At 33.4% G+C, this 25,842-nt stretch overlaps 1 protein-coding gene across 2 annotated transcripts in view; it reads left to right on the plus strand.

The window, feature by feature from the left end:
• Positions 1-25,842, plus strand: part of LOC138706270 (fibroblast growth factor receptor 2) — a 526,650-nt gene that overhangs the window by 322,813 nt on the left and 177,995 nt on the right. The window lies entirely within an intron of this gene.

Here is a 25,842-nt window from a genome sequence, read left to right on the forward strand (position 1 = left end):
AATAACCTATCGAATATTGAAATGGAATAGTAACGTAACTAAGAAAGAATGGACTCCACCCCGCAAAAAATCTCCTTTGGACCCCACTTCTCATATTCGCTCATGCCCAAAGTTGTTGTATTGCTGTGTTAATGTATCTTTCGCAACTATCCATGCCATATTATTTCAGTGGCGAATTTGAACTTACCAAATAATAATAATAATAATAATAATAATAATAATAATAATAATAATAATAATAATAATAAGGAACTTATCTCAGAATTTACCAAATCTCACAATTATTAATAACTCGGCCAGTTCCTTTATCGTTGAAAGTTTACGAATCTTTTCCATCAGTATGGATATAAAACTAATAGGTTGTTGAGGAAAACTAGGAGATAAATCTGTAGCATAATATTTCCAAAGTATGTTCACTTTTTCAATCATTTCGTTTTGATGGCAGAACAGCTAGAATGTTTAAATACAAGAACGAACCAGGAGATTTCATACCAACAGATGTTGACGAAAATGGTACAACCGCAGTTTTAGTACGATTTAAGACAAGTAGGTTGGAATCAAACCAATGTTTAATCAAAGTGATGCCATTATTTGAATTAAGTTACGTATCATCCTAAGTTTTACCTACAAAAATAACAACAGTGCCGTCCTTATACGAAAATCTCACCATTGAATTTTTCAGAATTAATTACCAGTAAATCACTAATACTCATGTGTGTGTGTGTGCGTGTGTGTTGTGTGTGTGTGTATATATATATATATATATATATATATATATATATATATATATATATATATCCAGAATATTGTACAAAATGGAACTATAAAAATTGGAGATTTATCCTTCGAAGAGGTGGAAAAATTCAAATATCTTGGAGCAACAGTAACAAATATAAATGATACTCGGGAGGAAATTAAACGCAGACTAAATATAGGAAATCCCTGTTATTATTCGGTTGAGAAGCTTTTGTCATCTAGTTTTCTGTCAAAAAGTCCGAAAGTTAGAATATATAAAACAGTTATATTACCGGTTGTTCTGTATGGTTGTGAAACTTGGACTCTCACTTTGAGAGAGGAACAGAGATTAAGGGTGTTTGAGAATAAGGTTCTTAGAAAAATATTTGGGGCTAAGAGGGATGAAGTTACAGAGAATGGAGAAAGTTACACAACGCAGAGCTGCACGCATTGTATTCTTCACCTGACATAATTAGGAACATTAAATTCATTCGTTTGAGATGGGCAGGGCATGTAGCACATATGGGCGAATCCAGAAATGCATATAGAGTGTTAGTTGGGAGGCCGGAGGGAAAAAGACCTTTAGGGATACCGAGACGTAGATGGGAAGATAATATTAAAATGGATTGGAAGGAGGTGGGATATGATGGTAGAGACTGGATTAATCTTGCTCAGGATAGGGACCAATGGCGGGCTTATGTGAGGGCGGGTTCCTTAAAAGCCAGTAAGTATATATATTCAAAACAAAATAAGACCAAGAACAATCCCCTGTGGGACACCGATATTAGCATTTCGAGTGCTACTAAAGTCATTACATATGGCTCTATTACAAAAGTAAGAAGCAAACAATTCCATTAATTACTATCTTATTTAATTTTTCTAATTCCATAAGGTGATTAAAGAAATCTTTCGTGTTTCAGTTCAAAAAGCCACTTTCTCTCGAGCCACGAGTTAATAAGTCGCACTATTTTCATGAAATGATAGTTTCTTAACAGTAAGATAAGCTAAATGTGGTACAGATTTATTCAGGAATACCGTGTTAATAATTTCCCTATTGTTGATTATTATCTATTATCCCTGATACCTCATATTCTCTGTGCTTTAACTCATGCCCTAAATTCATAAGCTCACTGTGCCTTATATTTGACGAGAGGGATTATCCAGATCTTACAATGTGTGGGTCTATAATGAACAGCATTCTGATAGGATTAGTCGGGAGTATTAAGTTCAGACAGATTTTTCTTTCGACTGGCGTTTAATCTGCTTTGACATATTATACTGTAGAATGGAGGCTTTCACTTCATACATTCCGTGGGTGTAGATTTCACCCTATTATAACTCGGGAAATAACTTGTGTAATCTCTGAACCTGCGTTGTTTATTAAAACACAGTGAGCTTCTTTCACTACCTGCTAATGTCTTTAAGTATTTAATTACTCTTCAACTATATTAATGAAATTGAAACATCATAAACTTTCCCACAGTACTGCTCAAAATAAAATCTGTTTGCAACCACATTATAAATCTATACAACTTAGTGTTAGAACTGTTTCAGACGTCACTATTTAATCCGTCCTTCGACATCGGTAGCAAAACACTGGGGGAAATGGGGACATTGAAACGTCAAGCACAACTGAGACATTGCACAGTGATTTAAAATTAAAATACAGCAGGACTAAATTGAATTTTCTTCTAAACCAATGTTTCTTAGGCCCAATTGTATAAACTCCCTGACTAAAGATCAACTTTGATCGAAGATCGAAAAGTGAACCGAGTTCAGACACTTCTTCTATTGTATAAAACTTTTCTGCGATCAAATTACCTTGGTTCAAATGCAATCAAAGTTCACGTGAAAAGGATTTGGCAACATCGCATAAACAGGTGAAATACGTGATGCGCGGACAGGTTTGTTCAGTGTTGCCAATCTAGCGACTTTAACTCTTTTTCAACAACAAATTCTTTTAACTTTTATATTACTTAAATAAGGATTTAGTGACCTTTTTAGCACCCCATACTGACAAAATTTAATCTTTCTTTGTTGATAATGAGAAATCTAGCGACTTTACAACTACTTTTTGGCGACTTTCCGTACACTCTGTTGGAGACACTGGTTTTTTGTGCAATGTAAATAATGGCGGACAATAAGAAGAAGGTTGACTGTTCTCCGAGTTGTTATCATGTTATGGTGTTTGATACTGCTAAACATAATAAAGCTTTATAAAATGACAAATTTCTTTTAGTAATACAGTTAATTGAAAATTTATGAATGTACCTATCATATCCACTAATAATTAATGGTTGTTATAAACATAATATAATTATAGGTTATGTTATTTGATACTGCTGAACACGATAGAGCCTTATAAAATATAAGATTGTGTATTAAAGCAAGAAATTGAAAGAAATATATATATATATATATATATATATATATATATATATATATATATATAAATGTACCTATCATATCTATTAATATTAATAATAATGGATATTTTATTTGCACAATCTGTCACTCGTATATTTCAAACAGAAAAGAAATAACTGAACTTGGATCACTAACTTAATCGGAGAAATTTCTTCAGTAAAAGTTGACTTTAGTTTAACACAAATTAATCTCAGATTAGACTTTATACAACACAAAATTCCAAGTTCAGCTGAAACAAGGATCAATTTAACCTCTGATCTAAGATTAAATGGTTTATACAATCGGGCCTTAGTGTATAAGTGATGTAAGAGACCACATGAATATAATTAACACAAAATTGATGTCAGAAATATTTTACTTTATTCGTTTTGTATTAGAAGAAAGTTAAATACTTGTAAATGAGTTCTCCTTTCAATTAATAAGTTTTTAATACGTAGATGCATACGTGAAGTACTTGAGATCGTCCCTTAAATTAATCACACTGTGAAACTCGTTGTAAAGTCTCTGTCTGAAGACTGTGATTTGCTAACATTTATTAAATTAAATAGGAAATTAAGTACAAATTATTGCATTTGCATGACACGAGTATAATTTATACTATAATAAAAATATGTATTCCGTTAGGCCTATCATATTTAGAGCGTGACATTGAAGATGTTAATGAGATTTATAAAATCTTTAAGTCACTGATCAGTGCCATTATCGTTGTCGTACATATCGCCATTTCCCTCATTAATGTCACTAAAAATAGTCCCACATCCATCAATTTCTTCTGGAAACTTTACCTCTTCCCGTTCGTTGTCATCTTCCTTCTCGTTATCGTCCTATTCTTCCTTGTCGTTCTCTTCCTGTTAATCGAGAAGCGTTCAATCATTCAAAAGCAGAATATTAAGGAAAGAATGCTTGTGATGTGAAACACGTGACGAAGTATAGTTATGACTAGACATCGGAAGTTAAGGCACTAAAAATAGTACAATGTGTTCACAGAAACATTCCGGAGTTATAAACTGCTGTAATGTCACTATCAGATGCCGAATTTATACGAAACTGGTATCATTAGAAAGAGAAATTAAAAAATTTTAGTACCTACCTCAAAGACACTCGATGTGTGCTCCACGTGTCACGCTGCAGACATCAAGGCGATATCCCCACTCATGCCACACACGTTCCAACATATCTACAGGGATGAACTCGATGGCGGCAGTGATACGAAGTGAAGCTCTTGCAGATTTTGAGGTAGTGGAGGTATATAGACAAGATTCTTTATGTGACCCCATAAGAAGAGGTCACAGACGGTCAAGTCAGGGGACCTCAGAGGCCAGCTGCAAAAGACATTATCTTGGTTCCCAGCACGCCCAATTCGTCTTCCTGCAAGTTAGAACATTTCGTACATCAAGATGCCAGTGAGGAGGTGCTCCATCTTGTTGAAAAGAAATTCGTTGCTTCTTCTTCCAATTGTGGAAACAATCACTCAGTAAGCAGATCAAGATAACTCATACCGGTGACAGTGTTCTCTTGAAAGAAAAATGGGCCATACACTTTCTGTTTCGAAACGGCACAAAACACATTTAGCTTAGGGGAGTCACTTTCAACCTCCAAAATGAAATGTGGATTCTCGCTCCCCCAAATCCTAACATTGTGCTTGTTTACTTTTCCATTGGCGTGGAACATTGCCTCGTCACTAGAAACCTAACTTAAATAACTCTCTACATGCTGCGGAATTCACACAGACTTGAAAATTTAACATTCAGATCATTTAACACAATTTGCTTATATCCAAGAATGCCTTAATGACAAGCGAAATAGCGGAAACGGCGTTTTTTCTTTCTTCTTGTGCTGCCATCTGTTGTTTCAGTCCACAATTATCAATTACGCATTTCCTAAAATTCTTTGAGCTGCTCTTTCTAATGACACTGGTATGAATTTCGTAAAACACATAGTGACAGAATTATAGTAGTTTATAACCCCGGAATGTTTCTGAGGATACACTGTATTTTAGGCGCATAAAAGGCTCTGAAAACAACAAAAATAGCGCGAGTCTGAGTTCAACTCGTTAGGAAAAGTTACATGGTTGAGGTTTTTTTTTTTCGGGGGTTTTCCTCAACCCATTAAGAGCAAATGCTGGGTAACTTTCAGCGCTGGACCCTGGACTCATTTCGTTGGCATGATCACCTCCATATCATTCAAACGCTAGATAACCATAAATGTTGAAAAAGCGTCGTAAAATAAACCACTAAAAACGGATATCGATACTGATGCAGGATTCAAAGGACTTGGGGTTCCAAACCTTGAGCTTTATCAGATACTCGTCTGGGATGTTAGGACTCATTTATGATGCCCCGTTTGTCACCATGGGATCCACTCACGCTACTCGTTCCACTCGTCGAATATGGGAAATCATATCAGACACCGGCGTAGCTCAGCCGGCAGGCGCGTTTGTTAATCCGAAGCTACGCTTGGGTATAGGTTCGATTACCGCAGTTTGGGCTGATTACCTGGTTGATTTCTTTTCGAGATTTTTCCAACCGTATAACGAATGCCAATTAGCTAATCTATAGCGAATCCTCGGCCAAATACCGTCTCGCTGTCATTAATTAATTCCACCGATGGCAATGAGTGCCCACAGGTGCAGGGAGCCGTCACGAGTCCGGTCCAAGAAAAGTCAAACCAAGATGATGTTTACGGCTTAATGCTTCTGGCATTAAGTGAGCTTCAAGAAATGCTACCTAGGCCTACATTTCTGTCAGATACTTTCAGTTTCGCTCCACCAGAGATTCCGTTGATCTAGCCTGCTTGATTTAAGTCCGAGTGATATGGAACAAGGCTAGTGGGAATAAACCCAACGCAAATACGTATGTATCACTTTAAAATTCGTCCTTGGACGTTTTATTTTTTCCAGATATGTGAAATGCGGGTTTTCCATATCTTCTTCAAATACGACATTGTTTCTGCTTAACCAAACCCTAATATAATAAAACCTCGTTAATCCGGACTAATTAGGAGGGATAAGTTGACCGGTTTACCGAAAGTCCGGATTAACTGAAAAAACCTAAAATAACATTACTTAGTCACACGTTAAAAAGTGTTAATTTTTTTCGACAGACGGCCCGTTTCGACGTGATGTTACGTCTTCATCAGTGTCACCTGAACTACTGGTGATCTTGAATTCTGCGATGTGCATTTGTCGGTTGTAGGGGTAGGGGTGTATTGCTCTGATGGTGGGGGCTAAAATAACAGTACGAAGTGCATTTATAGCAACAAAACGAGTTTATTATGGTACATTTAAAGGGCATAGGCCTAAATACACTCTTCTACCTCTTACTGATGCTTTAAAACTTATTTTGTGTAATCGATAATAATATTTATTTATTTATTTTTATTGCTAGTAAGTTTGAAATGAATACAAATTAATAAATACAATGAAAGATAAACTAGCCCACTCCTGAATGAGTAAGACTCGTGCTCAGGAGGGGATTCCAATACAGACAAAAATAAAATTAAAATTGAGAGTGAATACAAATTAAATAGTGTTTAATATGTTTAAACCCAAACTATAAATCCAATACATTTTTAATTTTTTTTTTTATTAATTTGGAGAGGATTCGTGGTTGAAATATTATTGGAATAAAATTTGTTTAATAATCTGGGACCTTAACTCATGTTATGATAAAAAGCTGCAATGATTTTACATTTTGGTTCAGACAAACGCAGAGAATCCATATTTTTAGTTCTATGTTTATGTATATACCTTTCAAAGTTATTGCAGTTTCTATGAAAATATTTTAATAAAATAAAATAATACATTTGTTTAATGTTGAAAACTTGAAATGTTTATACAACAATTCAGTTGGGTAATCTTCCTGCTTTTTTTTTTATTTTAATCCTTTTTTCTGTAGTAAAATTAACGGATAAAGGTTGGATTTATAAGTTCCACCCCAACCTATAGGCCTAATACCATACATAAATATAGATTGAAATAATGCTAAATAAATTACACGTAAACAGCTAATTGACAAATTGTTTGTATAGTTTTATTACTTTAATGCAAACTTGAAGGATTTTCTTTATTTTTAATACTATAGGTGTAATATTGTAATTATTATAATTCCTTAGTTCTAATATATAAAAGTAAATCTTAAAACAAGGTTCTTTAATTTTTTCGAACTCATATTTTTTTTTGCCTGTCTGGATTAAATGAAGTCCGACTTATATGGGTCCGTATAAACGAGGTTTTACTGTACTATAACCACGTCGCTGTTATTCCCGGCGTGGCTCCTCCTGTTTGTTTACGTCTTAAGCTTTCCGCCGAGCAGGGCAATATATTAATTAGCAGCTGTTTACTAAAGGGCGCCAGTGGAAGTGCATAAAGTCATCAGCGCACGTTTGAAAGTAGCCAAGCTGCAACGTGATTGGCTGCCGAAAATAACAGCGACGCAGCTATACTTATCAGCGATTTTCACAAGGGTGGTTGTTAGCTTGTTTGTTATGTTAATCGCAACAATACTCCCCTGCGAATGTCCCGGTAGCAATTGGTCACACAATTTGTGGCGTTTTCACTAGTGATTTCACACTTTTGGCAAGTGGCATACCAGGAAAAAACCCATAACATCTGTGTGAACCAGAAAAACTTGTAGGGGAGAGTTGGGTAGTATCGGACATCAGGTAATATCAGACAGTGAGTTTCTTTCATCTACCACCAGATGATAGTACCTGAATGACATGGTTACGTTTCTGTGATGTCGCATACAGAAACTTAACCATGTCATTCAGGTACTATCATCTATGTATGTATTTATTCACACTGCAATGGGTATATACCCGGTGGCAGTGGTAACTAATTACACTCAATAATGACAATAATAAACTTATTAATTAAAAATACAATTAATAATAATACTAATAATTAATACTAACAATAATTAACAATGATAATGATAATAATAATAATAATAATAATAATAATAATAATAATAATAACAACAGGGAATATACTAAATTAAATGAAACGATCACTTAAAATAACATTTGAAATATTCTAATTTATATCTTAAAACTAAGATCGAACTAAAACCCACGACTATAATATGTTCATATCTGCACAAGTATCTTTCAACATTATACTCATTTCGCTGTCAACTCACTCACTGCACTGGAACTACGACACATTTCACTGATTCTATCCTGATTTCACTAACACTTCAAAAACATTTCACTGTTCCAATACTTTGCACTGCCACTATAAACTATAAAGCTTCACTGACAGGAACACGTTTCACTTACACAACACACTTCACTGACACAACACACTGCACTGACACAACATAATTCTTCACTGATACAACACTTCAATAACAACATATCATTTACACCCTTTAAATACGTATATAATTACCGTCTATTAGTAAGGTCCTTAAGCCTATTTTTGAATGCATTTTTGGTTGTTGGTAAAGCCTTTAGTAAGTCTGCAGGTAAAGCATTCCAGTCCCTGATAGTACGATTGAGAAAAGAAAACTTTCCAGTGTCCGTCCTCTGCCTTCTTTCCCTCAATTTATATGAGTGATCGTTCCTTGAAGAATAATTTGGCGGCTGCAACCTATTTTTTATTTCTCTCCAGGCAGGCTCACCTCTGTATGTTTTGAACAGTGCGCATAATCGAATTCGCGTTCTCCTGTCCGTGAGTGTGTCCCATTTTAATGGTGAATTTTTCCGACAACATTTAAGAGCCCGTTTTTGAATCTTTTCCAGTGTCTTAATATGTTCTAATCTGTAAGGATCCCAACATGCAGCACCATATTCCATTACTTGACGTACTAGTGATTTATATGCAATCTCTTTGTATGTATCAGAACCTTTTCTTAGTACCCTCATCTGGTAGTAGATGAAAAAAAAATGCACTGTCCGATATTACCCGATGTCCGATACTACCCAACTCTCCCCTAAGCATTGACTGTCTTGTGTTACACACCTCATTCTTGACGTTCTTGCCATCCTTTTTGTCTGTGTGGCGCATATGGAACCAAGTTTCATCAATGAAAACAATTAGACTTGTTCCCTCTTCATTAATATAAAGGATATTTCAGCTACATCTGAGCAATGACATTAATGTCAAAGGTTAGCATCAAACACTGACGAGAATAAGCTAGGGGTATCATTCTGACCGCGTCACGGAGTCGATGTCACGGCCCGCTGTTACACCATTACATGACAGAAGCTTGTCTCGGCAGGTGGTGAAATCAAGCCCTTTGAGAGGGATGATATTTAATGAGGTTCAGGGAGAAGGGGTTCTTGGCAGGGTAACGAACTCTGGCAGACCATTCAAGTAGCGTCTATAATAAAATTAAAGGAACGTTTTGTTCTACGTCGCTCTTTTGTTTTCTACTTCGCTACTCATTTAAGACAGCAGATGATTGTTTCTCAGGATTATAAACATACCCGTTCGAATGCCACGCACTACATGTGTAACTTAAGTTACCAGGGACCATTAAATTGACAGTCGATGCTATTTATAGGTACAATGATTGATTATCAGCTTCAATCCCACCTACCCATTCATGTCATTCCTATCCAACAAACATGACGTCACAATTAAATTCTCTTCCACCCACATATACTGCACATCCCATTGGTTCTCTCAGTTAGACGGAATTCTCTGAATATTTAATTGTCAACAGCATTCTCGATATATCAATAACATCACATCAATATTGAAACTGTGAATCAATTCCGAAAAATGAATGAGGAAAAAAGCGTATGCATACAAAAATAAATAGGCAGTATTTAGGATTTAAGAAAATATATTATTATTCTTCAGTAAGTTACTTCGTATTACAATTACCAAGGTTCAGATTCTTAGGATTTAACCTACATTGTTTCACGCCACGTATCTTGATTATTTTAGCAAAATTGTTCGTTGCATGCATCCCGCAGTAAAATACATGAATGGTATAGGCCTAAAACCTAAAAAAAGGCAAAGTGAAGGATGTGAATCTAAAATGAAGCATACAAACAAAGAAAGGCTAAATAAGACAAAAGTAGGTCTAACTAAAAAAATGTAGGTAATTAATTTATATTAATGGTCTTACTAATAAACTGTGTATAGTTTTTATACGAGATTTATGCAGAATTGGGACAAAAAAACGTTACTAATAAACCATGCATAAGCGATGGGTGTATAAACAGCCTGTTACTATACAATGGGAATTCCTTTGCAGTAGTTATATGCACGAAACGCCTTGTTTATGCGTTGTATATAGAGGAAAAAAATGGCCTCCCCTCTAACAGCTGTTCGTATCGATTGTCATTTTCTGATGATGGTTGTCTTGTAACCACAGAAGAACAAACCAAAAAGCACAGAATAATTAGAATTATATTACTGTAGCTGTACCCTTTGATCAAAATATAAGTGGTAATCGATCAGGCCCAGTTGTACTATCGATACTTAGCGCGGCACACTAGCGCGCACTATCGGACGCAATAGAGAACCTCAGATATTCTATTACCTTTCGTAATGAGGGCCATTCCATGGTAACTCAGGTTACATTGAATTTTATTCCCAATTTATCAGTTTTTATACAAGTAATTAAGTTCTGATAATTACAACATATTTTTATAACATTTCAATGACATTTTTCCAATTTTACAAGTTTTAAATTTATGTAATTGCAGCGTAATATTGTATGGTAACTCAGGTTACTATTTTCATGGAATGACCCATGACGTAATGACGAAACTATGACGTAGCTGTGTAACAGTTGTATTGTTATACAGAGTGATTTATATAGAACTGACACATTTCTTTCATTGTTTCAAAACGAATTGTGCTAGCGACAACTTATTATACCTAAAATGTAGAGGAATTTTGGGAGATTATTTACCTCTATAGCAAATGTTGAAAATGTCCTCCATCCTGCATAAGGCACAACTCAACACGTCGTTCCATGCTACTGGCCACTCGTTGGAGGTCTCTGTTGTCAATAGCTTGAATCTCCTGTGTGATGTTGTGCTTCAGATCGTCCAATGTCTGGGGACGTGTGGCGTAAACCCTGTCTTTTAAGTAACCCCATAGAAAGAAGTCCGGCGTTGTCAAATCCGGAGATCTCGGTAGCCCCAGGTTCCTGGAAATTATTCGGTCGTCACATAACCGGATAAATGGAACCATGCTTCATCTGTGAACCATGTGATGGACAATATGGCAGGATTTTGCACAATGAATGTCTGAAACCAACGACAATAATTCAATCTTTTATCCTTATCTGGTTCCTGTAACTGATGAATAACCGTAACCCTATATGGCTTTAGGCTCTCTGACACATTGAGTAGGTGTACCCTGTCTCCTGCGACAAACGTCGCAATGATTTTTTGGGTGACTGCTCCAGTCGTGCTCTTACGTCAACAACAACCGTGGGAAGCCTAGATGATGCTTGCCCTTTTCACTCACCAGAGATCCAGTTGTTTCCAATTTGTTTATCAGTCCCAGTATTGTGTTTCTTTTAGGAGGATTGCGAACACCAAATTATCTCTGGTATGCCCTTTGAGTAGCTGTAATTGAATTCGTAATCCAGTATTGCTTCACAAGGAAGAGTCGTTGATTTAATGTGTACTGCATTTTCACGTTGACACAATATGTCGAAAACAGCTGCCAACAATAGGAATAAAATATAAACATCTGCGCATCTAGTGCTGCCAACAATAGGAATAAAACATAAACATCTGCGCATCTAGTGACAAGGAATCGAAACTCCAGAACATTCTGCTTAATTTGGTGCTAAAATTGGGTCAGTGCTGCCAACAATAGGAATAGAACAAAACATCTGCGCATCTAGTGACGAGGAATCGAAACTCCAGAATATTCTGCTTAATTTGGTGCTAAAATTGGGTCAGTGCTGCCAACAATAGGAATAGAACATAAACATCTGCGCATCTAGTGACAAGGAATCGAAACTCCAGAACATTCTGCTTAATTTGGTGCTAAAATTGGGTCATTGAATTAATTTCCAACGGAATAATTAAAGAAAGAAATGTGTCAGTTCTATATAAATCACTCTATACAATATGTATGCAGTCATTATTAGTAAGGAAAACGCCGTCTAAATCCGTATTCGTATTTAGCTTTTAAGAGATTCGGATCCAGACGGCAGTGACAATCATCATACCAACTTTAACAGGGTTTTAAACGAAATATTTAATGATTTAACAACAAAATAAGCCACTCTTGTTTCATTATGTTTATCAGAAAATTTACCAGTGTTTTTAAGAAAACAGTTTATTATATAACAACAAATAGGCCTATCACCCAACATTGTTTCATTATGTTTACAGTGTTTTAAACAAAACAGTTCATCATATAACAACAAATAGGCCTATAGCCCAACATTCCTTCATTATTTTTACAATATTTTAAAGAAAACAGTTCATCATAAAACAAATATAAGCCAACATTGTTTCATTATGTTTATCAGAAATTTTACCAGTGTTTTAAAAAAACAGTTCATCATATAACAACAAATATAAGCCAACATTGTTTCATTATGTGTATCAGAAACTTTACCGGTGTTTTAAACAAAACAGTTAATCATATAAGAACAAATATAAGCCAACATTGTTTCATTATGTTTACCAGAAATTTTACCAGTGCTTTAAAGAAAACCGTTCATCATATAACAACAAGTAGGCCTATAACCCAACATTGTTTCATTATGTTTACAGTGTTTTAAACAAAACAGTTCATCATATAACAAGTAGGCCTAAAACCCAACATTGTTTCATCATGTTTACAGTGTTTTAAACAAAACAGTTCATCATATAACAACAAATATAAGCCAACATTGTTTCATTATGTTTATCAGAAATTTTACCAGTGTTTTAAAGAAAACCGTTCATCATATAATAACAAGTAGGCCTATAACCCAACATTATTTCATCATGTTTACAGTGTTTTAAACAAAACAGTTCATCATAAAACAAATATAAGCCAACATTGTTTCATTATGTTTATCAGAAATTTTACCAGTGCTTTAAACAAAACAGTTCATCATATAACAACAAATATAAGCCAACATTGTTTCATTATGTGTATCAGAAACTTTACCAGTGTTTTAAACAAAACAGTTCATCATATAGGAACAAATATAAGCTAACATTGTTTCATTATCTTTATCAGAAATTTTACCAGTGTTTTAAAGAAAACCGTTCATCATATAGCAACAAGTAGGCCTATAACCCAACATTATTTCGTCATGTTTACAGTGTTTTAAACAAAACAGTTCATCATAAAACAAATATAAGCCAACATTGTTTCATTATGTTTATCAGAAACTTTTCCAGTGTTTTAAACAAAACAGTTCATCATATAACAACAAATATAAGCCAACATTGTTTCGTTATGTTTATCAGAAACTTTACCAGTGTTTGAAACAAAACAGTTCATCATATAACAACAAATATAAGCCAACATTGTTTCATTATGTTTATCAGAAATTTTACCAGTATTTTAAAGAAAACCGTTCATCATATAACAACAAATATAAGCCAATATTGTTTCATTATGTTTATCAGAAACTTTTCCAGTGTTTTAAACAAAACAGTTAATCATATAACAACAAATATAAGCCAACATTGTTTCATTATGTTTATCAGAAATTTTACCAGTGTTTTAAACAAAACAGTTCATCATATAACAACAAATATAAGCCAACATTGTTTCATTATGTGTATCAGAAACTTTACCAGTGTTTTAAAAAAACAATTCATCATATAACAACAAATATAAGCTAACATTGTTTCATTATGTTTATCAGAAATTTTACCAGTGTTTTAAAGAAAACCGTTCATCATATAGCAACAAGTAGGCGTATAACCCAACATTGTTTCGTCATGTTTACAGTGTTCTAAACAAAACAGTTCATCATAAAACAAATATAAGCCAACATTGTTTCATTATGTTTATCAGAAACTTTTCCAGTGTTTTAAACAAAACAGTTCATCATATAACAACAAATATAAGCCAACATTGTTTCATTATGTTTATCAGAAACTTTTCCAGTTTTTTAAACAAAAGAGTTCATCATATAACAACAAATATAAGCCAACATTGTTTCATTATGTTTATCAGAAATTTTACCAGTATTTTAAACAAAACAGTTCATCATATAACAACAAATATAAGCCAACATTGTTTCATTATGTGTATCAGAAACTTTACCAGTGTTTTAAACAAAATAGTTCATCATATAACAACAAATATAAGCCAGCATTGTTTCATTATATGTATCAGAAACTTTACCAGTGTTTTAAACAAAACAGTTCATCATATAACAACAAATATAAGCTAACATTGTTTCATTATGTTTATCAGAAATTTTACCAGTGTTTTAAAGAAAACCGTTCATCATATAGCAACAAGTAGGCCTATAACGCAACATTGTTTCGTCGTGTTTACAGTGTTTTAAACAAAACAGTTCATCATATAACAACAAATATAAGCCAACATTGTTTCATTATGTTTATAAGAAATTTTACCAGTTTTTTAAACAAAACAGTTCATCATATAACAACAAACATAAGCCAACATTGTTTCATTATGTTTATCAGAAATTTTACCAGTGTTTTAAACAAAACAGTTTATCATATAACAGCAAATATAAGCCGACATTGTTTCATTATGTGTATCAGAAACTTTACCAGAGTTTTAAACAAAATAGTTCATCATATAACAACAAATATAAGCCAACATTGTTTCATTATATGTATCAGAAACTTTACCAGTGTTTTAAACAAAACAGTTCATCATATAACAACAAATATATGCTAACATTGTTTCATTATGTTTATCAGAAATTTTACCAGTGTTTTAAAGAAAACCGTTCATCATATAGCAACAAGTAGGCCTATAACGCAACATTGTTTCGTCATGTTTACAGTGTTTTAAACAAAACAGTTCATCATAAAACAAATATAAGCCAACATTGTTTCATTATGTTTATCAGAAATTTTACCAGTGTTTTAAACAAAACAGTTCATCATATAACAACAAATATAAGCCAACATTGTTTCATTATGTTTATAAGAAATTTTACCAGTTTTTTAAACAAAACAGTTCATCATATAACAAAAAACATAAGCCAACATTGTTTCATTATGTTTATCAGAAATTTTACCAGTGTTTTAAACAAAACAGTTTATCATATAACAGCAAATATAAGCCGACATTGTTTCATTATGTGTATCAGAAACTTTACCAGTGTTTTAAACAAAATAGCTCATCATATAACAACAAATGTAAGCCAACATTGTTTCATTATGTGTATCAGAAACTTTACCAGTGTTTTAAACAAAATAGTTCATCATATAACAGCAAATATAAGCCATCATTGTTTCATTATGTGTATCAGAAACTTTACCAGTGTTTTAAACAAAACAGTTCATCATATAACAGCAAATATAAGCCAACATTGTTTCATTATTTGTATCAGAAACTTTACCAGTGTTTTAAACAAAATAGTTCATCATATAACAACAAATATAAGCCAACATTGTTTCATTATATTTATCAGAAATTTTACCAGTGTTTTAAAGAAAACCGTTCATCATATAACAACAAATAGTCCTATAACCCAACATTGTTTCATTATGTTTACAGTATTTTAAACAAAACAGTCCATCATATAACAACAAATAGGCTTATAATCCCACATTGTTTCATTATGTTTACAATATTTTAAACAAAACAGTTCATCATATAACAACAAATATAAGCTAACATTGTTTCATTATGTTTATCAGAAACTTTACCAGTATTTTAAACAAAACATTTCATCATATGACCTATAACCCCACATTGTTTCATTATGCTTACAGTATTTTAAACAAAGCAGTTCATCATATAACAACAAATAGGCCTATAAGCCAACATTGTTTCATTATGTTTATCAGAAACCCTTCACAAAAATGAAAAATTTATTTCACATCTTCGTTCACAACAGAAACACGCTTACCCTGCACCAGTCTTTGAATTCAATGTATTTCTCCTCATACTGCTGTCGAGATTTTTCTGGCAGCAGCTCCGAATCAGTGTTTCTGGCTCGGATTGAAATTTCCTCGGAATTATCACTCATATTTTCACAAAACTAGACAAAGCCTTTCATAAATAAACTAGTTCGTATGTATTGTTGTTTAGAAACGAACGCTCAGAATATGCACTGGACAATTGCCATACCAATAATTATTATACCAGGATTTTAACATGTCAACATTGTTTCATTATGTTTATCAGACGGCGCAGCGGTGAGGACTGACTATGCATTTTATAATATTACATTTATATTTACTTAATTTCATTTAATATAATTTAGAGAGCTTTTACTAAAAACTATTGTATGCATCACGTACGCAAAACCTTTTGCGTTGGCCTACTTCATACATAAATAGCTATTCCGGTACTGAGTCTATAAACCGGTTGCTTTACAGACAAATAACAGTCCGTAAAATGATCTATTATAGGAATCAATCCTATTAAGTCCTCATGACAACACTTTACGGATTGAATTTATCGTAACCATAACATATTATTCAAGTGGCCGCTTTTGTAAAAATGATATCGGAAATAAATTCTATTAAATAGAAGGCCATGACGTCCCAATATATGAGTAACTATTGAAAATAAGATTAGATTTTAGTTTAATACTAGTTTTGGAAACCACTTTACAGAATGAGTACCAAAAAATATTGTATCTAAAAAGTACGTGAAACCTTCAGCTGTCTCGTATGATATTACGTACTTGGCTTACGCCTCTTCCATAATACGATACGAGTACAATCGGACCAAGTACTCTTGCACGAGCCAGCTCATACGAGCATACTCCTAGATGTGCTTGACACGTATCGCCGATCGGACCGTTTTAATAATGGCGGATCTGGTCCAGCAGGGTATCATGTCGCAGACATGATGGAGCTAGAAATACGTCAGACTTCCGTACAGCGAACAGAAGAAGTAAGGCCCGCAAATGGATTGGAGCGGCGAATTTGGTGCGTCTATCAATTTCACATTAAACCTGAATCCAAGTTTCCCTGATCTTTTTTTTTTATTAAAAATTAATGTGTCTTTATATGAAAATAGAAATAACATAAAATGTTTATATTCTCAAAATAGGCTGTAAAAATTTTGACACGTGAAATGTTATTACTCTGTAAAATTATCCAAATCCTAGCCACTGTGGTAATAGAGAAAAAATGAAATGACTTTATTTTTCTGTGGAATATTTACTTTTAGTATAAGCCTACCTGTCAGTTACACAGGTGTCTTCACACCTTACACGTTTTATGGCAGCTTAAGTACGTTATTGAAGTTTTCTGATTCTACTTACTCACTTATCATAGGCCACACATTTATTATTATAATTATTACAATCAGGACATTACAAAAATACATATTAAATATAATAGAAACAAAAATACATTAAAAATTATTATATACAGCAGGGTCTTCATCAAACAGAGCATGTAAAATATTTAAACAAAACAGAAATATAAATTAACGAATTTACCCCATATAAGCAAACGCTCTTGGCCTGGAGTTCAAGACCTCACTGTAGATAAGTAGAAAGAAGAAGACAAAATAAACAATATATTAATATAAGCAATAAAACAGCACACACTACAAAAACAAGAGCCTATATAAAAGTAATCACAATTGACAAAGTTTATAACCAATATTCACAAGTAGGCTACATAAGACTAATATTTAGAACTAGCCGTACCCGTGCGCTCTGCTGCACCCGTTAGAAATAAATATAAAGTAATTACATAATTAAAATAGGACATTTGATCCAGGAAACATTCGTGTTTGATAGAAGGATAAATCGTTTAATATGTTACTTAATTTAAATTACATCCAAATAATTAAAATGCGATCATTTTGGTCCAGAGACACTCATTTGGTGCAATAACAATTCCTTTAACATGTTTCTTAATTTTTATTACATGCATCCATAGTTTAATGAAGATTGACATCATTTAGATTTAATGTGTATACTTTATTTTACTTGTTATAGGTTTCCATTGAATTATGGTAATAACTTAATTTTAACCCTTGTTTTCTACGTATTCAGTAAATGGCGCTTGACCCACTATGGTTCTGAACCCTTCAAATAACTTAAATTATATTATATAATATTACATATTATATTATATTATATCAGAAGTTACTGTAATAACATTATAGCATTATGTCCATCTAGAGAAACTACACTTTCCAATGGTGAAATAATAATTAATTATATAAATCGGTTAATGTAACTTCCGATATTACTTCATACAAACACAGAAACATTCTCTGTAGGCTATCTTTCATAGCTTTCGATTGTTGCTGTCCAAGGCCCCTTATAGACGAAGTCATTTGTTTTTTAATTCATTACACGGCCTTAGATGGCAGTTATTTTGATTTTAAAACTCATTTATCTCATTAAATATCAGTCCTATCAAAATTTTTCAAGAAATAAAACTTATCGCAAATTATTTTTAAAGAAACCTTTGTTACGTAACATTTTTCACAAAAATCAATAATAAACGAGATATTTCGATTTAATTCAGGCACCCTTATAACCCCCCATTTAAATAATGTATTTTGAATGCCATAAGGCCTATAATCTAAGGTACAACGAACTTAATTTATATTCCAATTTTCATCGAAATCCGTTCAGCCATTATCGCGTGAAAAGGTAACAAACATACAGACAGACAGACAGACATACAAATAAAAATTTCAAAAAAGCGATTTTCGGTTTCAGGGTGATTAATTATATATGTTAGGACCAATTATTTTTGGAAAATCGAAAATTACCAGAAAAATTTCGGCTACAGATTTATTATTAGTATAGATTAATTATCTAACCCTATGTTAACTATGAGAATCTAACAGTTTTCGTAAAATATAACCTTAATATTTGTGATAGGACATGTTTCACTTCATCAATTTTCCATATTAAATACAATAACGCTACATTCACATTGCTAAAAGTTTCAATGCATGTTGAGGAAAAATGGTACGCGATAGAGAAAATCTGGGCTCAGTTTTGGATTCAACATTCCAAGAAACTATTTATGACCCTTTACTGTTAAGAATGCTACATTTATAGTTACTCGAGAAAAGTAATTACTTTATATTTTCAAGAAAAAAAATTTTTCCCACATTACTGTGTATTTGATGTTCACATGACACGAATTATATTACGTTTGCTAAACACACCGAGTGGCGGCACTCCAGTACTGAACAACTATAAATCATCCTTTCATCCGAGAACGCGTTCCACTGTTGTGTGGAACATATCTGTGGTTCACTGTACCCAACGAGTTTTGAGGAATTCATTTTTTTATTTCTCTGAGTAGGAAATGTTTAGCAAAAACCTGATCTATTCGAAAACGCATTGTGCGAACGGTGCAGCATTCTGGTATTAAATCTCACTCTCATTGTGTACTTGGACAAGTAAAAATATCAGCATAAATAATTGTATTTACCGTGTTATAACAATAAAGACCATAAATGTTAAAAATTCGATGAGTAACAGTATTTTACATGTTTATGACATCGTTGAAAAGCGTCAGAAACAAAAAGTTTGTGATGCACTGTATATCGAAAACTCTGTCAGCTTCTCGACACGCCAGCCATATCGATCGGCGTGCTTCATGCTGCCTTGGTTCCGCTACGCGCTACACGTGCTCAGCCATGAATGTGACTGCCGTTTCATTCAAGTAATCCAGAGCAGTAAATTTGCCACCATTTTCTGAGGGTCGTGAAGTGGAAAGATACCTCGAATGGCAATTTTAAGCCACAAATGCCCTGCTGCTACTTTGAAGAATTTCTCACTTGTTATAAAATACACTGTATTTAAAATTTCAAATTTTTGTTTATATATTTTCATTTTCAGTTCGTCATCAAGAATATAAAACCTCCATCGTTTCAAAGAAAGTTATATTTCTCACTCTAATATATGACACTAAATATTTTGTCCGAGATCGTGCGTATTTGCTTGTTTTCCGCACAGAACCAATACGCGGTAAGTGTGAAATACCACATTCAGTATTCCCAACGTAACACACATAACAATTTCCCTCTTCTTACCGCTTAAGCGCGACATTCATTTTACTGCTTTAGGCTTTTAACATATTATTTTTAGAGACGTTTAACATAGTAATAATTATAAATCGCAAACTTACCACTGCAATTTCACCTAAATTGCAATGTTAATTATTGTTTTTAAATATTTGCAAAAATTAAGTAAAGTCTACTACTCCACGAAACTTATTGCATTCCTGTTACAAGTAACATTAAGGAAGCCGTGAAAAAATCAACAAGATTCCAGATGCCGATGTTATTACTGCAATATGTTATATAAATAATATTGTTAAAATATTAAAATGAAAAATAAATCATTACATAACTTTACCGTTTGTTTTAAGTTCGCATTTATAGACTGGGGAAAAAAAAAGACAGACGTATATCACGGCCTGCTGGAGTATAGTAAACACAGAAAACATTTTATAGCAACAATGTTGAAGAAAGATATTTTGGTTTTCCGAAGTTGCCGTCATTAAACAGAAACCAAGATGGAGATTTCATTGCAACTAATTAGAAATTCGTCTTTCAGGTATGTAATAAACGATCTTCGCACAAAATAATGTACGATACACGAGCGGTATGTTTGTTTTCATGTTCTCGGAAATTAAAAAAGCTCAACTACGTTTCGCTTTTTCAATCTTTTCCTCGACCATGAAAACGTCAACATACCGCTCTTGTAACGTATATTACTATTATCTTTCTTCATTGTTCTACAGGGACATCATTTTATTTTTACTTAAATTTTTATTGTACCTGAGTTTTTGAATGTACTTCACTCCCACCCCTTCTACTACTAAACTTTCAACCGTTCTCCACGCGGAACCGAGGCCGCGTATGCAGTACTGAGTTTGTGAGTGTAGTACGTCCCAGAAATATGTTCGCGTTTTCCAGTGACGAAAGAGCTTTCAATATTGAATCATATTTTCGCAAAGGTACTGTCGTCCGTTTGCCTACGTCACATCCCGGTTTCCCCCACCTCCTTCTGTTCGCCCCTTTGTAAAGTCTAGTAGCTGGGCTGTCTTAGCTCTTTTCTGAGAACATTAGAGAACATTAATTTCTGTTAGGAATTGGACGTCTACGTAATATTATTCAACTGTTTAAAATAACTTAAATAAAAGAACCTCGTTAAGTAATTAACTGTCACGTGATTTCCCCCCTTTCTACGATCCTGCGACGTAACCACTTGGACGTACAGTAGATACCATTTCTGAGTAATTTTATCTTTTCGGATTGGGCAGAAGTGAAGATTAAATTTACAGTATGTAAGGTACTCTTTTATAGAGTAGGTATAGAATTATTTCAACATGAGTTACTCGTACGAAGGACGAAACTGGTAATTGGAATTAGTACAATAGTCTATAGTGCGATAATATGCACAGAAGAACTGAAACCTGTATCGAAATGAACGGCCACCATTTTCAAAAATGTGTTTAAATATCTGTATTATGATTATTTTTCAATTTAACTTGTCTCTATATTGTACGCTAATGTGCCGTAACAGTACAATATACACTGCATAATTAATAAGTCCGAATAGATAGCTCAATTCGTGAGTAAAAACACTAAGTGTTAATACTGTACTGTATTTTGATTAAACAAAAACCTAATGAAAATTATCAAACTCAAAATTGCGATATTTCCTAGTTTACATAAATGGATGAACTACTTTTCTTCCCTCCTATACCTAGTAAAGTGATTTGTATTATACGCCAGTATCATCGAACTCCAGTCTTGAAAGGGACAGAAAGCGGTGTTTCCGGTTCTAGACCTTTAATTCAAAGATATAGACAGGTTAATATTTAAAATGTTAGTAAAAATAAAATGATGTCCCTGTGTATACGCTTTTAACTAGTGTTATGGGATTTAATCGATTAATTTCTGTTGCAAGATTAATCGATCAAAAATATTTAATCGAATAGTCGAGCCGATTAAAATTATTAGGTTGTAGTTGATATTAATTATTATTTTGTTAATACAAACTCATACTAAAAATTCCGACAATATTTCTCTCTCGGAAATTGTTTACTTAAAAGCACAATAGTACTGTTATTTTCTAACTGTAAACCAGGTAGCGTAGAGAAAATCTTTGCACAAACATTTCAGAAAGAGATGGAGATATGAGGACAGTGACCTAGTCTACCTCTATTGAAAGTTGAAACACAATGCGAAACCCTTATTAAGTTTTATGGTTATCCAAGAAAACTTCCACCTTGTTGCCAGCTCATCTTCCTAGCATATGAAATACATATTATTCTGGGATTCGTCCCCCTCATCCCTTATAAAAGAGTCATGCCTACACTTCTCTTTCTAAAATTTGGTAATTCGATTACAATAGGGGCCAGTCTGTTTCGACCGCTGTACTTTTGCAGGAGTTGCAGTTTCTGTGCTGAGTTTGTATATGAAGGTTGTGTGTTTAGTTTGATAAAGAAAAAAATCAGTTTTCTGTTTTTTGAAAAGTGTAAACTCCATTATGTGATATGAGAATTTGAGAGATAAACTCGGTGAAACGCTCTGATTTAAATTGAACGATCATGGAGAAGTGTTTGACAGGAAAAAAGTTCTTTCCGTGTTTAGTGGTGCAGGAAACATTGTTACTAAACATAGAGCGGCACTTAATTCGGAGCATGTGAATGCACACACATGTTTAAAACCATGGATGAAGCAGTATTAACTAGGTGAGTCTTCATACTTTTTGTTATGTATGTTTGTCTAAAAAATTTCCTGAGAAATTGACACAATAAATTATAAGCCTCGTAATAAATATGTCAGTAAGTAATTAAAATAGTTGTTTTATAATATAACGATACAATATATACAGATATAATACAACATTTTAATACTTATGCTTATCACCGAACACAAGTTAAATTTAACAATAATTGTGTATTACAGTATTTTAAAACATTTTTTCAACTCGATTAAAACTCGATTAAACTATCGATTTATCGATTAAATTCAAATAGTTAATTGATTAAATATTTTGATCGATCATCAGCACTACTTTTAACACTTATATAATCACTGATTAACTTTACAACCTTTTTACTGTGTTAACATTTTAAGAAATTACCTGGCTGACTAGTTTCGAACTCATATCCTTCATTGCTCAAAGCTAATGAATGAAGACAATCTAAGAAAATTGTAGAAAATAAATACATACATTTTAAAGCAGGAAAATATGTTCGATATATTGCGAAATCGAACTAGGGTCTTTAATGGCGATGAAACTAATTTCCAGCTTTGCCGTAGAACTCAAAATGTTATTGCTCTCATAGTATTTCAGAATGTTTATCAAGTGATAATTTCTAATAATAAAGAAACCCTTACAGTCATGTTCACCTTTTCAGGTGCTGGATTTATGTGCTCTCCAATGATAATGTAAAATTATAATAGCACAGTTGTTTCCTCATGAATTCGGATTTGGCCTCAATAACTCCGGATGGATGAAATGGAATTGGAGCGGTGAGATCAATAACCGTTCAAGTCCATTTACACAAGTTTCGAGAAAAATGCAAAACACATTTTTTTATTTCTTACCTAATTATCTTTTTTTTTTTCACGTAATATTTCTGGTTATTTTAGAGATCAAGACAAAGTAGTATACCGACTTTTAAAGTCGTAACACTTGTGGAAATATCCAAAATTTAATTTAAAATTTGCAAAAAAAAAAAAATGAATGACCAGAAGTGAACTTAAATGGTTATTGATCTCACCGCTTCAATTATTTTATGAATGTGTGGGCAATCCTTTCATCCCCTTGTTCTCAAAAATAAAATAAAATTGTCTGTAATTTGCTTCGTGGATGAGCAGAAAAGCCACATTATATTTCTATTGATTCAGTTATACATTGAGCTTAATATACCATTAGTTCATATGGCTTTGTGCTCTAGTGCAACTAGGATATTACAACCTGCTTTTGATAGACTGTAGTCCTTTTGACACCTACCTGAAAATATTTAATCTGTGAAAATCTCACCCAATAGTGTAAAGTGATCTGTATAAGCTTTCCACACATATGAGAAATTGGCACTGAGAAGGATTAAACGATAATTCGTCAACATTGCTGTATGTAAACGAAGATGAATGTGGGTTCACTCTACTGTCATACCAGTATATTGTGTGGGAGATAGAATGCTTTTATTTATTTTGGTATTTGGAGTGGTTCATATGACTCACCACGAAGACCATCGCTGTCTATCACACTACACCCCCAGCAACCCACACCAACCGAGATTCGTTCTGTATTCGGATTGCGAGCGGGCAATCCTATTCATGCCCGAACCAGTCTCCTATGCGCTTCGCCATGAAATGCCAATGATGTAGAGGTCGTGGAATGTAGATGTCTAACATGGAGACACGGCATAACACCGATAAGAACCTTAACTGCGATAAGTTTCATTAGAGTTTTTCAATGAAAAATCCCAGACTAAACTCGAACTCGGGCCGCCAGCGTAACAGACCGGTGGGTTGGCCCACGCAGCCACGACAGACGTGTTAGTTTGATTTTAAGCGATCTTGTAAATTATATTCCACGAGGTCATATTTTACAAGGCGAACCTAATTTCGCACACAAGCTGTAGGTAATACTCGGCTAATTCCGCAATATTAAGAAGTAAATCTGTCATATTTTTATCGAAACGTTTATTGAAAAATATTATCAAGGTATGTAGACATGGACGAAACCTTTCATTATCAAATGAGATAAAGAGATCTATTAAAATGCAAATATATTTAGTTGTACAGGGACATCACTTTATTTTTACCAACATTTTTAACATTAACCTGGCTATACTCGGAAACACTGTTGCCCCCTTCCATTACAGGAGTTTGATGTTACTAGTGCAATATGTAAACAAATCATTTTACTAGGTATAGGAGGAGAGAAAAGTAGTGTATCCATTTATGTTGTAGGGAAATACGATATTACGATTTTCAGTTTGATCATCACTTTTACGGAATTTATCAAAATACAGTACAGTAGTAACATTTTTTTTTCAAAAACTCAACTTTTCAGGCGGCTATGTTCGTTATGTAATGTCTACTTTATTTAGCATATTAATTTTTGATCTTATCATACAATATAGAGAGTGCATTTAAATTGAGGGGGTCATAAGTGAAGGGCTGTAAGTGCACTTAAGTTACTTTTGAGAAAATAGGGTTTAAATATTTAAGCTTTCGTATAATCGGTGAAATTTGTATTTAAATTTTAATGTGTGATGCGATTAAAATATCCCTTTGCCACTAAAATTTTAGATACTTTTGCTTACACTGGATGCACTTAACTCATGTTATTACAAATGTCACTAGCATTCCTTTGCTTCTATCCACCTCAATTCAAAAAAAGCTAATCTGAATTTTTAAACAAGTTGCTGAAAATGGTTGCCGTTCATTAGAATACAGGCTTCAATTCAGTACGCATATTATTTAAAACATTTTGAAGCATATTCTCTGAAATAGAATTTATCGTTTCTTGAATATAATTGTTAGTACGATATTATTAATATAGGTTCTTTTTTCAAATGGAAATGCAACCATATTTATGAAACACACTATGCAGTGTTTACTTCACT

Source organism: Periplaneta americana, chromosome 1, assembly GCF_040183065.1.
Source record: "Periplaneta americana isolate PAMFEO1 chromosome 1, P.americana_PAMFEO1_priV1, whole genome shotgun sequence".
Taxonomy (NCBI): domain Eukaryota; kingdom Metazoa; phylum Arthropoda; class Insecta; order Blattodea; family Blattidae; genus Periplaneta; species Periplaneta americana.